The sequence below is a fragment of the Coffea arabica genome, chromosome 9c (assembly GCF_036785885.1).
Source record: "Coffea arabica cultivar ET-39 chromosome 9c, Coffea Arabica ET-39 HiFi, whole genome shotgun sequence".
Taxonomy (NCBI): Eukaryota; Viridiplantae; Streptophyta; class Magnoliopsida; order Gentianales; family Rubiaceae; genus Coffea; species Coffea arabica.
The window spans coordinates 11,920,790-11,936,470 of record NC_092326.1 but is presented as its reverse complement, the minus strand read 5'-3'; positions in this window follow the sequence as shown (position 1 = coordinate 11,936,470).

Below are 15,681 nucleotides of genomic sequence, written 5' to 3'. Positions count from 1 at the left end.
TTATGATGTTTGTACTAGAATACGGTTTGTGAACCTGTTTTACGATTCTGGTGTAGTATGTGACATTTTTGACATAGTTACACTCAAAATTGGACTGAGTGGCCTTCTTCAACATTGTAGACCCTTAAGTCTTGAATATGCCTGTAAAATTTCAGGTGAAACGGATTAGTATATCCTGAGTTATAGACAAAACACTCAGGCCTGTTTTAGACATTAGTTTGTGCTACGTTTTGAAATCAGCCTCTGACCATGCATTTTTCTGTTTTGATCCCGTACGATCTGGGTTTTGACTCCTTCATAATAAATATAGATCTTGGTTTTGGCTTCGAAACGGTATAAAGTACGTCGAAATCCGAGTTCCGTAGCTCCTGTTATGACCAAAACAAGATCGATCGTCAAAACTGCCTTGTATCTGGACAGTTCTGATGGGTACTTTGACACTCAACTTTCGTTCTGTTCTGAGTGGATTCAGGTCTTGGCCAAAACATCAAAGGTTTAGCCTTATGTCTCAGCTTTCTAATGCCTTTGGAATTTCCTGATTTGGATTTGTGAGCTGGGAGTTATGGTCCAGCAAACATACCCTTTTCGTTACTCTAGAGTGCGAATTCCTGGAATGGTTTTCTGTACTTTCGACCTATTTCTGTTTAGATCCGGAGTTAGGTATCTTCATGAAAATTGTAACCCTTCCTCTTAGCTTCGCAACGGTACCTCATGTACCTTGATCCGACACTCGTAGCCTCAATTAGACTCAAAACAGTTTTGACGGCAAAGCGATTAGGTTATCATTTCCGATTTCCGTATGCCGTTTCCGCATTCGTATGTGCCGATTTTGCCGTTTTGCTTGTTTTAAGTATGTTAGTAGCCGTTTATGATATTATGTGACGCAATCTTCTATTTCAGACGGTGGTGAGCTAGGTGGAGCCGGTGGGGCCTACTAGCTACTCTTTGCGGCACAAATTTCGAATTTTTGCTCTTTTGTTCGTTGTGTAAGTATTCAGGCCGCCCTTACGTGTTAATTGCTTATGTGTTTCAATATGTATGAAAAGAGTACCTAGGCGAGAGTGTACTTTATCGCACTCGACCTAAACCCTAATTTGCGCACATATTTGTACATGACATATATATACGAATCATTTTGGAACTAAACCCCTTGAGCTTGTGGCTCGGGGTGACTTTTGAGTAAAGTTTGTGAAATTTGTGAGTTTGGGGCCCGATCTCATGACCTAGATGGACTATTCGAGCCGGTTAGGGCTTGGGCGAAGTCAGTCCAACTTGGTTTGAGGTCACCAAGTTTGTGAATCCGGTTCACCGATTATGTGGACCAAGTTTGTGACCCGAGCTTGTGAACCAAGCTCAATTTCGTTCGCTCGAGCAAGTTTGTGAGGTGTTTGGCCAGAGAGGGTGATAAGGTGTACGGTGGGAGTACTGTGAGAACCCGTAAAACCCTAATTATTTTCCTAGGGTTTATTTCCTCTTAATTGCATGTTTTCTGCATTTTCTGGCTTAGAAATATTTTCTTAGTGGATTTTATGAGCAATTATAGTTTTAAGATGATTTTTCTAGCATTGGTGAAATTTTAGAAAATTAAGAGTAAATAGTGGACGTGGGACCCACTAGTGCGAAAAGTTCGGAAAAATTCGGCCAATAAGGTTAAGTTTCGGATACTGTGTGAAATTTATCGGGTGTTGAGAGATAAGTAGAATGTGTGAAGTGATTGATGTGAGAGGGAAAAAGAAAGATAAGAATGCATTAATGAGTGTGACAAGTGTCACAATATGATTGGGTGGACTTTAAGAATTACTATTCACTTTCTTGACTTTTTTGACCAAAGGATTAAATATCAAAAAAATGCCCAAAATTCACCATTTTTCTCTTCCTTGTGGCCGGCTCTCTCCTTGCAAAGAAGAAGGAAATTCCACCAACTTTCAAGCTTCCATAAGCTTCAATCTTCCATAAACAAAAGTTTAGACTAGATTTCACTCCATAAAATCCTATCTTCAAGTGCTAGTAAGGGTTGTAGTGAAGTTTGTTTGAAGAGCTAAGTGTCCAACACCTCTCTACATCTCTTGTTTCTTGGTAAGTTATGCTTGAACACCCTACTACACCTAATGATGGTATTATTATGCTTAGAAGTGGCTTGAGTGTTGGAATATGTGATTTATCTCTTGATTTGGCTTGTTTTGGTGAAGTTTTTATTTTATTGGGAATTTTTCTGGTTTAATATGAAATGAATGTTGTGGCCATCTTTGATGATTGGCAATGGACTATAATGGCTCTAGTAGGTATGTTTGATAAGTATTTGCAATCAATTTTGGATTTGGATGGAAAAATGGAAAATTAGGGTTCATAAAACCCCAATTCTGTCCGGTTTTAGATCATAGGGTTAGAGGCCGAATTAGACTTTGCTCAAAACATGAAAGTTGTAGGTATTGATGTGTTTGAGGTGCCTGTAAAATTTCAGGTCATTTGGATTAGTGTAGAGTGAGATATGACGAAATTACTGTAGCTGTTCTGCTTTGGTCAGAATGAGAAAACTGCGATAGTAATTGGCCATTTTGACTGGAATTGGTTTGGATTTTAGAGTTGGTCTCTTCTGATGAAATGTAGCTGGATGTCTTAGCTAACTTATGCCTTTGGAATTTTGGCATTTGGACTTGTATGGACTGAGATATACCGATTACAGTTTTCTGTGTTTTGCAAACCTGTTTTGGTGATTCTGGTATAGTATTTTGCATATTTGACCTAGTTGTGTTAGGAACTGTGTAGACACCAAATTTTGGTGTAATTTCATTTACTATTTATTTTTTTTAGTTTGTGCTTGTTTTATTCACTTTTTAGTTTTAGTTTTTTTTAGTTTTTTATGTTGTTATTGTTTTTTAAGTTTTTAGCATAGAATTTCTCGAAATGAAAAGAAAAAAATGAAAAGTTGAAAAATGAAAAAAAAGGGAAAAAGAAGAAAAGGAAAAAAGGAAAATCTTAGCTTTTTATTTTATCTGTTGGTTATTTTTGTACATTTTTATTTAAGTTTAAGTTGGTTTGAATTATTATTATTTTTATTGTGATTTAAATTAAGTGTTAAAAAAAAAAAAAAAAACGGTGCTAGTCACGGCAAGCTGCAATTTTTGCAGCTTGCAAAGGAGGACCTGTGCAGCCCTTAGCTGCAAATATGATGGAATGTTTGAGGGTTTAGGGTTGTGGTTTCTGGATATAAAAGGGAAGAGAAAACAGGCAGCCGCAAGGCAAGGGATTGGGGGGAGCAACGGCAAAAAGAAAAAATAGTGCAGGAAGGAGAGAAAGCTAAAGAAAGAAAAAGGCCGAGAGAGGTTAAGGAGAGAGTTTTGGCAACGGCGAGAGGTTCTGGGACGGCAAAGGAAAAGAACAAAAGAAAAACTGAGAAGAGCAAGAAAGGGGTCGGCTGTGAAAGAACAGAAACCAGGGGAGAATAAAAAGAGTAAAATCAGGTTTGACGGCAAAAGGCAGAGAGAGTTGGTGAGCTAAAGATATGAGGAAAACAGGCTGAGGAAAGACAAAGGTTACGGGGAAGGCTACGAGGTTTCTGAGGAGAAAAATTCTGAGTTTGGTCACAGGGGTTTGAGAGGGTTTGACGGAAGAAAAAGAGAGATTTCGGGAGAGAGTGAACGAGATCGGCAGCAAGGAAGGAAAAGTTGCAGTAGCCATTGAAGTTGAGCTTCCATCATCGTCATTTCAGCCCCCATTGCCTTCGGCAGATCTGCACCAAGGTACTTCAATCACAAACTCACGCCAAGATTAGATTTTTCTGTCATTAATGCTCGATTTACGATTGATGAACGCATGGACCATAGTTTGGGAGTCTTCGGTGGTGTTTCTTTTATCATGAGTTCAAGATGTCTTTGTTTGAATTTTCATGGCCGATTGTTCATGACAAGCAAGCCCAGCAAATTGTAGTTTTTCTTTCCTTTATCAGATTTACATGACTTTCCAATCTGTTTTGTTTTTTAAAGATGCTTACGTTTTGGGTTTTAGCCGAAAGTGGATTAATGAAAGTTTTCAACTTTGAATGATTTCTGTTCAGTTTGTTTTGGGCATGAACTGATCTGTGGTTGGGCTCTGTTTAATGATGATCATGGAGGGGGTTTAGAGGTTCAGTTTTAATGCTGGTGTCATGAATTGTTGTTTGAGTTTGTGGCTGCTATTTGTATGATGAATAAGAGCAAAACCAGAAAATAGCACGCAATTTCTGAAACTTCGTTCGCTGGTCGTCACTTTCATCATTTTGTATGTCCATAGTAATGCATGTGAGTTGCACGTTTTTGCTGGGTTGGGGACGGATGCAACATGTTTGTATGGGGGCAGTGAGTTTGACATCCATCGCGAATTTTTTTGTTTTTGAACAAATTTAGCAGGTTGCAAGTTCACCCGCGCGTTTCCCTTTGCTGTTTTTCTTGTCTGTGTTGTGATTAATGCTTACTGGATATGGTTTTTGAGTTAGACAGCAGTAGGGGTAATGTTTGGTAATCTTATTCCTTCAGTCCAAACCTTCGTTGTCTAGGTTGTTCCTTGCATTTGGACTACATCAGAAAACACGAAAGTGAGTTTTTGTTTTTTTAAAATTAAAAACGCAGCACAGCTTGGGCTGAGTTGCATGAACTTTTGGGGGCGTTTTTGCTCCTTTTGTTGCATGTTCAGCTGTGATATGTTAACCAAAGTGTTTAGTTGTTAAATGGTGATTGAGTGATGGTCTTTGCTGGCTTTTGTTTGAAGTCTTATATGAAACCTGCATTTGAAAGCTTAAAGTTGCGGGAAAATTTTGGATGAATGTACAGCAGCCTGCCGAAACCAATTTTGCAGAACTTTATTCTTTCGTTTGATTCTTTCTTTTGGCTCTGAGCTCTAACATTTTGTCTAGATAACAATTCAATCATGTTTTTTCTTGTTTGGCTTGCATGAATGTGTCTAAATGGCATAAGGAGACTGCATGAGAATGGTTGTGGACAAATAGAAAATTTTCTGTTTTAGTTGCAGAGGTTTTGTTTCTAGCTAACTTGCATGGAAAAATTCTAAGTTTTGCTTTGCCATGAGGTGCTTGGTTATGTTTTGATTGGAGTTGGTTCAAAGTTTTGTTTCTTGAAGGTTTGAAATGAAACTTGCGTGTGAAATGGAAGCTACTGCTGCATTTTTTGGATTGCCGAAGGCTTCATGGTTTGCTGCAATTTGAGTGCAGAATTCTTCTACGTGATTGCATGATTTTTGCATGAAAATAACTTTAGAAATTGCATTTTGACCCCCCAAGTCCCTTTTTGTTCTACTAAGGCCTAAGTAATTGGAACATTTAATCAATTTGATCCCTCTAAGTTTCTCTGTGTGCCACAAAAGCCCAAGCATGTTTTAGTATCTTGCAATTAAGTCCTAAAATCATTGCAACCTCAATCATTGCTTGGCTCTTTCTTTATTTTTGGAATCTTTGAAGTGCTTAAACTATTTATTTGGACTTGAATATTTGAACAATGCTTGCTTTTGGGTCCTTAGTAAATGCTATACTTGGGATTTGAATAGGTCATTCCGATTTCTTGGTCTTTAATTAACTCTTGACTCCATGAAGTTGAAATTGAGGAATGATTTGCTGATTTTGGTGGGTTTAGTTTGTTTATTTACATTCTATCATTAAATTGGTGCATTAATCCTTTGTTTGATGGTTTTAGCCCAAATTAGGACCTTTTTTACTAGCTTCAAGAACGAGGGAGGTATAACTTTCTTTTATCCTTTTTGTCTCTCCCTATGTGGACCAATGTGCTAATTGAAATTTGCATGTCTACTTGCTTTCCTAGCCGCTCCTTATTTCCTTTCATTTATTTCATTTACTTTTGATTTTTATTAATGGGGTATGTGTACACCTCTTGGTTTGTAATAGATAGGGCGTAGCAAGTAATTTGGTCCATTTTCCCTCTCCCTTTTATTTTAGTTAGCAAATGTAATGATTGCATGCCTATGTGTTATATGTTAAATGCTTTATTAGGCTCTTGCATCTAGTCGAGCATGCTAAGTGTTATGTGCTATATGTTTATGAGTGTTTGGCATGTCTACTCACTTTCCATAGCCTGAATGAATGTGATGGATGAATGGACGTTTCCACTAGTCCAACGCTAGCCGGAATTCATAGAATGGGCTAGTCCAACGCTAGCCGGAATTCATAGAATGGGCTAGTCCAACGCTAGACCCTTAGGGATTTCCCCTCGTTAGTACATGTTTGCATGTTCATTGCATGTCATGCATTTTTTTAGTTTTATCATTTTGCATGCCCCTCGAACCCCTTTTCCCTCCATTTTAGGATTTTTGCATTTCATGCTAGTTATAGGGTTCATTTGCTTGAGAGTCCCCTTAAATATGGGATATAGACGAGTGTGGCTTTTTCTAAGCCTTAGCACGCTTGTATTCCCTCTATAAAAGGGTAAATTGAGTCACGATTTAGGTCTCCCCATCCCAATATGCATGCATTCCCTAGGCTCATGCATTCTAAATCCACTCTATCATTACACTTTCACTTTTCCTCCCATTTGCACACGTACACCTTTTATCCCTTCACTTGCACACGAACACTTTTGTCCCATTTTGCACACGTGCACCTTTATGTTTCTTCACTTGCACACGAACACTTTTATCATCACTTGCACACATGCACTTCATATTATCATTTCACATACCGTACCTTGCCCACTCACTTGCACATTTTCATTTACATATTTATTGTTTTTATTACTTTTTCAAACTCATGTCCTCACATTGCATACATGCATTCCATTCATTCGCATCACACTCGCATTATTCGTGACCTCTTCAAAAGATCATTATTGGGCTTCACAATTAATGTGATTGGCACCACTCAACCTTCGAAGAGAAATTTCCCCCAATACCCCTAGGTCTAGGGTTTGCATTCATGTAGTGCATCCAAATGTAATAAATTCTTTGGTTAAAATAAGAAAAACTTTGATTAAATCACGCAACTAGCCTTGGCTAGGTCGAAGGGGTGCCTTGGATTTTTATCCTTGCCTTCCCCTTCGTCAAATGTGACTCCCGAACCTTTTTTCGTTGGTTTACGTGGACTAGGAGTCGTTTAAAAGGGGTTTCTTACTACTCTTTCCCATTTTTCTTTAAAAAATTCATTTTTAGGTGACTTGGTACACCTTAACTCATTACCAAGTGGCGACTCCGTATTTTTCAAAAAACCCTTTTTAAACTATAATTTTGGGTCAAATCGTCGCATTCTCAAACCCCCATTTAGACCCACTTTTCTTTTAAATCAAAATTCATTTTTTTAATCACAAAAGTACATTCATTTTAAACCATTTATTTATTTATCAAAAAATGGGGCGCGACAGTTGGCGACTCCACTGGGGACATTCGAGAGTCCGAGCAAATTTGATTTAATCAACCTTTTTCTTCTTTTAATCTTTTCATATATCACATTTGGGTGTTTAGGATTGCATTTTTCCTTTTATTAGGATTTTTGCATTTCACACGTACCAACTCCCTCACTTACTCATTTGGCGTACGATTGTTTTGATTGATGAATGGTTTATATACGTGATTCCGCGCTTTGCATTGCATTTGGGTTGGGGACATCACCTTAGAGCCTCGCGTTGGTTCTTGATCCCTCCCCTCCAAACGAGCACTAGCATACGTGCATACGCTTTAATTTTTCACCCTCCATTTATTTTTTCTTTTAGTGGCTTGTCACGCCACTCCACCCTATTAGGATTAGGAGACCAACTTGGACGTGTGATCGTGACACGACGTGTGCGTAGCACGATCCAATGGGTCACTCACTCTTCCGCTTTAAACTTTGGGTTAATATCCTTAGTTTTTAGTCGAAGGTTGAGGTTTTTTATAGATTCACTCAAACATGCGGCCGTGACACGACGTGTGCGTAGCGGTGTTTGGGGAATCGCTCGAGCCACCGACAAAGGGCCATGGAATTGATGACCCTTGGCCCTAAGTCTGAAGGCTTGGGGACCTGAGCTTATCGAGTTAGATGCATTAGTGAACCCCAACCTCATGCATCCATATAGTTCACCTAGGGTAGAGTCTGCCTTACCCTATTAGGGACACCATTCACGAGGGGAGGGATCCCATCCTTTTCCTTATTTACTTTTCCTGTTTTTTATCATTTAATTGTCCAACGTGTTATGTGATTAAATGTGGAACTAACTTTCCTTGTTTCTTGTTTTTGCATTCACAACCCTAGCAAATAAGAGGTCTGGCATGACCTTCTTTTAAGAAGCCTACCCGTGTAGATAGGACATGGCACGTTTAAGAAGTTTTGTATATTTTTGTGCATAAATAATAATGTCATGTCATTTTGGGCCTACCCTGGCAAATCAAGGGTCCTTTAGGTCATATTGCATATTTTACTGCCTTAATAAATGGCATCATGCATAAGCTCTAGAAAGGGAATGCCATTTAGGCGATCCCGTGCTAGGAATAAACCACCTTGTGTCTCGGATACTTAATCCAAAGAGACTTGCACGTTTACATTTTGTACCATCCAAAGGGGTAGTGCACAAGGTAAGGTAGGATCCGATCATTTTCATAGAGTAATCTTTGGAATATGAGCGTCTAATAATCACTTTTTGGCCATTTTATCAAAAAATTGGTAAAAATCCCTTGCGTGAAGGACATTAATTTGAAGAAATTCACAAATGATTCCTCCTATTGAGACGATAAATAAATTGAGGCCAAATCGTGATTTTAGAAGGCTCATAGACTAATTTTTTTTTAAACCACCAATGGCCGAACGATTCAGTCGATCCGTTTTGTCGATTAATTTTGAATGAACCATCATTTTACCAATTTACCCTTTTTAGGGTCATTCGGTCTACTTTTGAATAAATCAATTTCATTTGACCAATTTACCCTTTTTAGGGTCGTTTGGTCAATTTTTGAATAAATCAATTTCATTCATTTCGTTTGACCAATTTACCCTTCTAGGGTCATTTGGTCGATTTTGGAATAAATCAATTTCATTCATTTATTTTGACCAATTTACCCTTTTTAGGGTCATTCGGTCGATTTTTCTGAATAAAATCAAATTCATTAATTCATTTGACCAATTTACCCTTTTTAGGGTCATCTGGTCGATTTTGGAATAAATCTTCATTTCATTTCATTTGGCCAATTCACCCATTTTTAGGGCAATCTAGTCGATTTTCTGAATAAATCACCAATTTTTCCATTCTTAGGGCGATCTTATCGATTTCGAGTAAATCATTAATTTCGTCCGATTCATTTGACCAGTTTACCCTTTTAGGGCGATCCGGTCAATTTTGAATAAATTCTCGATTTCATTTAATTCATTTGACCAAGTTCCTTTTTTTAGGATAATCCGGTCAATTTTGAGTAAGTTTCTAAATTTCACTCAATTCATTTGACCCGTTTCCCTTTTTAGGATAATCCGGTCGATTTTAAATAAATGGTCAATTTCATTTGACCAATTAAGGTTTCAATGTCGAAATTCAAATATGGAAACTTAGTCGATTTTGAGAAAACCATCCTTTGCATTTGATCAGTTGGAGTTTTGACCCGTGCTTCACTGAGAAATTTGTCAACAAATTCCAATCTCTTCGATAGGAAGTTCGTCAAAGTCAAACCTGTGCGTTTTTGCAAATTCTTGTATCAATCAAAAGTGATCAATCCCTTCGGACGAGGTCCTCGTTTTGACAAGTGTCTCTCGTCACTCCAATTGACCAAATTTTTCAAAAAAAATTATTATTCACTCAATGAGTTGATCAGATCCATCAGGTATGGTATAGTGCCTACCTCAGAGGATTGCATTTTCATGCTAGGCCTACCCTTGGCACAAAAAGGGCTCCCCCGTAGGACATGCATCCGATTTTTTTTAGATATTTACTAACTCTTGTCTTTTTCTTTTCCTTTTCTTTATTTTCTTGGAATAACTAAGCGAAGGTTAAATCTAAAGGCAATTTTTCAAAAATTTTCAGGTAATATTTAAACTTAGCTTTTCGTCAAAACCCCATCATACCACGATCTCGTAATCAAGCCTAGAGGAGTCGTGAAAACATGAGTTCACAACCGAAACAGTCAGATAGGTCTGCTACTACCGCTCAACCCGAGACTGTAAGTTTGGGGATTCAGTTGACTGAGATGCTTACCAAATTCGGAGAGATGGCGTCTGAGATGGCCGCCCAAGGGAAGTTGAATGATGAGCTAATTAGCAGCGGAATTCAACCCGAACCTGTACCCGCCAGACAGCCTGAACAAGAGCCATTTGTCCTACCTTCGGCCCATGCCACTGTTACTCCATCATTTCCTATTGTACTCGAAGAAACTTTCACCTATCCCACCACAAATTTGCCATACACTTACCCTCCTCATCCTTCATTTTTTCTTACTCACATGCGAGGTCCGCAACCCCAAATCACTTCAAATATACCACCTGAGCCACATACCTTTTATTACCCTGCTGCTGAGCCATTCCTGCCGGACCATACTTTTCAAACCAAGCCAGAAATGGGGGAATCTTCCGCTCCCGTTGATCTGAAGTTGCTTAAGCGCCTTGATCGTTTTGATGAATTTATAAGGAAGAGTCAGGGGTTGAACAAGCAAGGAGTCCTGGATTACGATGAGCTTTGCCTTTTCCCGAATGTGCAATTGCCTGAGGGGTTCAAAACTCCGAAGTTTAACAAGTATGATGGGACGGGCAATCCCAAGACACACCTCCGACTGTTCGCCAACAAGTTGGGTAGGCCAACAGATGATGAAAATCTGCCTTTGAGGCTATTCCCAGAAAGTCTGGAGGGGGATGCACTCGACTGGTATTCCAAGCTGAAACCTGAAGAAGCAAAGACCTGGCCGGACCTGTCCAATGCGTTTGTAAAGCAGTACGAGTATAATTGCGAGTTGGCTCCAACACGAACCACGTTGGAAGGGACAAAGAGGAAGCCATCTGAAGATCACAAGACTTATGCCAAGAGGTGGAGGAAAATAGCTGCAAAAGTCGAGCCACCAATGACGGAAGACGAAATCATACGTACTTTCATTAAGGCACATGATCCGCCGTACTTTGAAGAAATTTTTCGCATGACTGGATGCTCATTTGCTGCAATTGTTAATAAGCTTGAGGAATTTGATGATTTCGTGAAGGCTGGAAAAATTGTTAATGTGTCTGCCCTAAAAACTCAAGTGGAAGCTTTGCAAAGCCAAGGAGGTAATGGGAAGAAGCAACAATTCAAAAAGCAAGAGGGGGAAACTACCTTCACCTGGAGTCAAAACCCTGTCCCAAGACCCAGACCTCGACAATACCCTACCTACTCAAACCCTTACCCTTACTCTTACTATTTAAGCCCTCATCCTGTTTATCACACCAATATCACCCATCCTCGACCTCGCCCAAATTATGCCAATCCGCCTACAACCCCTTTCCAAATATTTCAACCTAGCTTTCAACAAACTCGTCCTCGACCCCCTTACCACCAAAGATTTTCCCCACCAAATAGACCCACCTACAACTATCACCGACCCACTGAAACCTACAATCAAAGCCGTACCCGAACCTTCGCCAACCTAGACAGGCCTTTGGACCAATTGTATGAGCAATTGAAGGCTGCCAACAAAATAGGCGTGATTCCCCCTCCAACTTACCTTCATGGCATGCCTGCTGGGTACAATCCACATGCTATTTGTGCCTATCATTCGGGAGTACCTGGTCACTCAACCGTCGATTGCAGGGTACTCAAGCACAAAGTCCAAGACATGATCGAGGCAGGGGAAATAATGCTAAGGAAAAGAGGTGAACAAGGGCCGAACATAAGTACAAATCCTTCCCTGAACACAAGGACACCTTCGAAGCATCCACCTCCAATGACAGAATTTGAAAATCCTGAAGGAGCTTTGCATAATTTGAATGGCCGAGTATCTTCCCTCTCGAAGGGAATTTCGGTAAATCTAGGGGTTGTTATTTACTAAGGTTCACGAAAACCATTTCTTGCATATGTGAATAGCTTAATGAAAACATCTTTTGCAACTAAGTTTTTGTCTTGTTTCCGTTTTGATTAGTTTTTCCATCAAATGCATAATTTGTTTTTTCTGTTTATTTGATTATTGTCCCGAATTTTTAATTCTTTTAGATGGCCAAAGATGAAATTATTTGACCATTTGAATATCACTGTTCTGGATTCCGATAATACCATTCATTCAAAAATTTCTTCGTGGAAAATTCCTTTGTTGAAAAGGCCAAAAATCCCTTCGTTTGAAAAGGCCACAAATCCCTTCGTTTGAAAATGCCAAAAATTCCATCATTGAGAAAGTCTTCATTGAGAAATTCCTTCATTAAAAAAGCCTTCATTGAGAAATCCCTTTATTAAGAATTCGTTCATTGAGGAAGCCTTCATTGAAAAATCTCTTCATTGAGAAAATCCCTTCCTTGCCAAGTTCGAAGCTGATTGATTAAAGCAGCATCACCGACAATTGATTTTGATGGATGAAAAGCAGCTGAACGCCATGTGCCATGGCTAATGTTATCAAAGTGCGTGGCCTGTGTTCATAACAAAAAGGTCTGCCTCCGAGCCTTTACAGAAGGAGGACAAAGAGTTAAAGCGAGTTTTGCCAATGCAAGATGAAGTCAAAAATGAACTTGATCTAAACTGGTAAGGACATTTGTCATTAAAAAAGGTGCCACCGAGTGGAGCACTTATCCTTGAAGAGATAGATGGACAAACATTCCTGCAACTTATCAACTCAGATATGTGTAAGAAGTTTTATTTTTGATTATGCAAATTTTTTTTTGGAAATCATGCAAGGGACGAGGTAAAAGTCAGGTCATTTTCCTTTCCAATCAAAACATTTCATCCCTAGTTATCCCTTTTGAGCCATCAGAGCAGTAATTTTCGTTTGGCAGCCCTGAGAGTTGCAAACCCCACACTGGGGCCAAGTTATTTTGGAAAAGAGATGATCAAAAGAAAAGAAAACCCTACACTGGGGCAAATTTATTTTGAAAGAGAAAGAAAAAGCAGAAAACCCTACACTGGGGCAAATTTCCTCAGCTTCGTTCAAAATTTAGAAATGATTTCAAATGATGCAATTTCAGGTTATTTCACCTCTCATAAGAACAAATTGCGTTCAAGCCTTAATTTTTTTTGAAACACCCCACCTGACCTCATTACAAAAGCCCAAAAGTCCTGGCTTTCGTTCTTTGCTGTATCTCTATCAAGAAAATTTGCTAATCAACTGGCAGGTGATGTCCGTAATGTTTTCGCCTAATCTCATAAGGGAAGTACATTCTACTGATGCCAAAAATCTTCAAATCATGTTTCTAAGTCGATCATGGTCGAGATATTTCTTTGTTCTTTAGGTAAAAATCCGAAAGGGCGAAAAAAAAAAGAAAAAAAGGTGAGGGCAACCTTGGTGAAAACCCGAAAGGGCGCCAAGGCAGGTTTTTGGCAGCAAGCAAGCATGAAAAGGAACAGCTGATGACTTGGTTCATTTGGATTTTCTCCTTATTTTTGTCATACCTCAGCCAACATTGAATTCCAGAGCAAAGATGTCCAGAGAATCGAATATGACATTTGTTGGCCAAAGCTGTGTCATTTTGTAAAAACATTCTTTTGCAAATACATTCTTAGGAAACTCATTTTTTTCAAATTACTTGCATTTATGGCATTTTTGTAGAATTTAAGCACAAATGGTTATGTGTGCATTCTGGTGCATATTCTTTCTTACATGACATGTGAATTTTCTTGCATACCCCATTCTTTATCATTGAATTTTGGTGAATAACAATCCCAGTGGATTATTTCAAAAGTATGCTTGGATTCAGTCATCTTTTGGGAATAGTTGAAATTCAGCCAAGCCAGCTACACAGACTTCGCAATATGGCAAAGCACATACCTGGTCAGTTTGAAAATCGGAAAAGCCTTAGGGTGAGAAATCCAACTCAATCGACTGCTGCAGCAAAAGTTGATAAAGGCCTTGAAAGACTCATGTGTACACGATTCTCAAAGGAAAACGGATCAAATGATGGTGGCAATTTCTTTGTTTTTTCTCTTTTGCAGAAAATTGCATACACAGATGAAAGTAAGCACACCTCGCACTGGAATCGGTGTCGGAAAGAGTCCTCCGGTGAACAAAGGCAGATTGAAAATGTCGCAAGCAAATTTCATCGGAAAAATGCTACAGCATGGCGATACAGAATCAACTCTGGACTCACATTGCAAAAATTCATCATACTGGGGCAAATTAATTTTTTTTTTGGAAAGATTTTCAAAAAAAAAAAAAAAAAAAAGAAGCAAAAGAAAAATCATCATCAATCAAAAATCAACACAAATTTTATCACGGCAGGCTCGGATTTAATCCCACTGACCGATTGTCAAAGCTTATTCGGGTCAGTCCCACGATCAAAAGCTTATTCGGGTCAGTCCCATGATCAAAAGCTTATTCGGGTCAGTCCCACGATCAAAAGCATTTTCGGGTCAGTCCCACGATCAAAAGCTTATTCGGGTCAGTCCCATGATCAAAAGCATTTTCGGGTCAGTCCCATGATCAAAAGCTTATTCGGGTCAGTCCCATGATCAAAAGCATTTCCGGGTCAGTCCCATGATCAAAAGCTTATTCGGGTCAGTCCCATGATCAAAAGCATTTTCGGGTCAGTCCCATGATCAAAAGCTTATTCGGGTCAGTCCCATGATCAAAAGCATTTCCGGGTCAGTCCCATGATCAAAAGCATTTTCGGGTCAGTCCCACGATCAAAAGTATTTTCGGGTCAGTCCCATGATCAAAAGCATTTTCGGGTCAGTCCCACGATCAAGAGCTTATTCGGGTCAGTCCCATGATCGAGAGCATTATCGGGTCAGTCCCATGATCAAAAGCATTTTCGGGTCAGTCCCATGATCAAAAGCTTATTCGGGTCAGTCCCACGATTCAAAGTTTATTCGGGTCAGTCCCGCGATTCAAAGCTTGTTCGGGTCAGTCCCGCGATTAAAATCTTATTCGGGTCAGTCCCGCGATCAAAAGCATCTTCGGGTCAGTCCCGTGATCAAAAGCATTTTCGGGTCAGTCCCATGATCAAAAGCATTTTCGGGTCAGTCCCACGATTCAAAGTTTATTCGGGTCAGTCCCGCGATTCAAAGCCTGTTCGGGTCAGTCCCGCGATTAAAATCTTATTCGGGTCAGTCCCACGATCAAAAGCATTTTCGGGTCAGTCCCATGATCAAAAGCATTTTCGGGTCAGTTCCACGATTCGGGTCAGTCCCGCGATTCAAAGTTTATTCGGGTCAGTCCCGCGATTAAAATCTTATTCGGGTCAGTCCCACGATCAAAAGCATTTTCGGGTCAGTCCCACGATTCAAAGCTTATTCGGGTCAGTCCCACGATTCAAAGCTTATGCGGGTCAGTCCCACAATTCAAAGCCTGTTCGGGTCAGTCCCGCGATTCAAAGCTTATTCGGGTCAGTCCCGCAATTAAAGCTTGTTCGGGCCAGTCCCATGATTTGAATTTCCTTCTCTAGTCAGTCCCAATTTTAATTTTTCTGTTCGGATCTGTCCCGTTTTAAATTTCTGTCTGGGTCTATCCCATTTACATTCCTGTCCGGGTCAGTCCCGTTTTCAATCCATGTTCGGGTCAGTCCCGTTTTAAATTCCTATTCGGGTCAGTCCCGCTTTAAATTCCTGTTTGGGCCAATCCCGTCTTTAAATT